Source organism: Aegilops tauschii, chromosome 3, assembly GCF_002575655.3.
Source record: "Aegilops tauschii subsp. strangulata cultivar AL8/78 chromosome 3, Aet v6.0, whole genome shotgun sequence".
Lineage (NCBI taxonomy): Eukaryota > Viridiplantae > Streptophyta > Magnoliopsida > Poales > Poaceae > Aegilops > Aegilops tauschii.
The window spans coordinates 322,809,078-322,812,112 of NC_053037.3; positions in this window are offsets into that span (position 1 = coordinate 322,809,078).

The following is a 3,035-nucleotide window of genomic DNA, read 5'->3' on the forward strand; positions in this document are numbered from 1 at the left end:
CCTCGTGGGCCCCCTGGCAGGCCTCCGGTGCCCATCTTCTTCTATATGAAGTCTTTCACCCTGGAAAAAATCAATAAGAAAGCTTTCGGGACGAAACACCGCCGCCACGAGGCGGAACCTTGGCGGAACCAATCTAGGGCTCCGGCTGAGCTGTTCTGCCGGGGAAACATCCCTCCGGGAAGGGGAAATCATCACCATCGATCCTCTCATCGGGAGGGGGTCAATCTCCATCAACATCTTCACCAGCACCATCTCCTCTCAAACCCTAGTTCATTTCTTGTATCCAATCTTTGTCCCAAAACCTTAGATTGGTACGTGTGGGTTGCTAGTAGTGTTGATTACTCCATGTAGTTGATGCTAGTTGGTTTATTTGGTGGAAGATCATATGTTTAAATCCTTTATGCACATTAGTACCCCTGTAATTATGAACATGAATATGATTTGTGAGTAGTTACGTTTGTTTCTGAGGACATGGGAGAAGTCTTGCTATAAGTAGTCATGTGAATTTGGTATTCGTTCGATATTTTGATGAGATGTATGTTGTCTTTCCTCTAGTGGTGTTATGTGAACGTCGACTACATGACACTTCACCATTGTTTGGGCCTAGAGGAAGGCATTGGGAAGTAATAAGTAGATGATGGGTTGCTAGAGTGACAGAAGCTTAAACCCCTAGTTTATGCGTTGCTTCGTAAGGGGCTGATTTAGATCCATATGTTTCATGCTATGGTTAGGTTTACCTTAATACTTCTTTTGTAGTTGCAGATGCTTGCGAGAGGGGTTAATCATAAGTGGGATGCTTGTCCAAGAAAGGGCAGTACCCAAGCACCAGTCCACTCACATATCAAATTATCAAAGTAACGAACGCGAATCATATGAACGTGATGAAAACTAGCTTGACGATAATTCCCATGTGTCCTCGGGAGCGTTTTCCTTCATATAAGAGTTTGTCCAGGCTTGTCCTTTGCTACAAAAATGATTGGGCCATCTTGGTGCACCTTATTTACTTTCATTACTTGTCACCCGTTACAAATTACCTTATCACAAAACTATCTGTTACCGATATTTCAATGCTTGCAAAGAATACCTTACTGAAAACCGCTTGTCATTTCCTTCTGCTCCTCGTTGGGTTCGACACTCTTACTTATCGAAAGGACTACGATAGATCCCCTATACTTGTGCGTCATCAATTACTTGTTACCCGTTACAAATTATCTTATCACAAAACTATCCGTTACCTGTAATTTCAGTGCTTGCAGAGAATACCTTACTGAAAACCGCTTGTCATTTCCTTCTGCTCCTCGTTGGGTTCGACACTCTTACTTATCGAAAGGACTATGATAGATCCCCTATACTTGTGGGTCATCAATAAGCCACCTTATATCTTCCACAAAACAGCCGCCATACCTACCTATTACGGAATTTCCATAGCCATTTCGAGATATATTTCCATGCAGCTTCCACCGTTCCGTTTATTATGACACATACCATCATTGTCATATTGCTTTGCATGATCATATAGTTGACATAGTACATGTCACGCTAGGTCATTGCACATCCCGGTAAACCGCCGGAGGCATTCATATAGAGTCATATCTTTGTTCTAGTATTGAGTTGTAAGTAACACAACCTCCACCATCATATTCTATTCCACCTATAGTGCTATATCCATGGCTCACGCTCATGTATTGCGTGAAAGTTGAAAGGGTTTGAGAACGTCAAAAGTATGAAATAATTGATTGGCTTGTCATCGGGGTTGTGGATGATAAATACTGTGTATGATGAAGATAGAGCATGACAAAGATTATATGATTTTGTAGGGGTAAACTTTCTTTAGCCGTGATATTTTGAGAAGACATGGTTGCTTTATTAGTATGCTTGAACTATTATTGTTTTTATGTCAATATTAAACTTTTGTTTTGAATCTTATGGATCTGAATATTCATGCCAAACAAAGAAAGATTGCATTGATAAATATGTTAGGTAGCATTCATACTTCATAAATTATTTCTTTCATCATTTACCTACTCGAGAACGAGCAGGAATTAATCTTGGGGATGCTAATACGTATCCAACGTATCTATAATTTATGAAGTATTCATGCCATTAGAATAATTTTATATGGTTTTGGTATGACGTGATTAGAACTAACCCGGACTTGCGTTGTTTTCAGCAGAACTACCGTGGTGTCGTTTTTTGTGCAGAAATGGAAGTTCTCGGAATGGGCTGAAAATTTACGATGATTTTTTATGGACCGAAAGAGACCCCCGAAGCATTGTATCTGGGCCAAGAAGTGACCGAGGAGGCCACAAGCCTAAGGGGCGCGCCCACCCCCCTAGGGCGTGCCCCCGGGCTTGTGGGACCCTCGGGCAGCCCCTTGACGTGAGACCGACGCAAAAAATTCCTATAAATACCAAAACCTTTAAAAAGAACCCTAGATGAGAAGTTCCACAGCCGCAAGCCTCTGTAGCCATGAAAAACCAATCAGGACCCGTTCCAGCACCCTATTGGAGGGGGAAATCATCACCGGAGGCATCTTCATCATCCCGGCGGCCACCATGACGAGGAGGGAGTAGTTCACCCTCGGGGCTGAGGGTATATACTAGTAGCTATGTGTTTGATCTCTCTCTCTCTCTCTCTCTCTCGTGTTCTTGATTTGGCATGATCTTGATGTACCGCGAGCTTTGTTAATATATTTGGATCTTATGGTGTTCTCCCCCCTCTACTTTCTTGTGATGATTTGAGTCTTGCTCTTTGAGGTTTCATTATGTTGGATTGAGTATTGCATTTGAGAACTCATGATGTATGTCTTGCGATGGGATATCTGTGGTGACAATGAGATGTTCTATTTATTCATTTGATGTATGTTTTGGCACTCAACTTGCGGATTCCCGAGGTGACATTGGGGTCATATATACATAGGGGTTGATGCACGTTTTCGTCCTACGTTCTCCGATGGAAACTTTGGAGTGATTCTTTGTTGCACGTTGAGGGGTTGTTATATGATCCAATTATGTTTTCATTGTTGAGAGACTTTG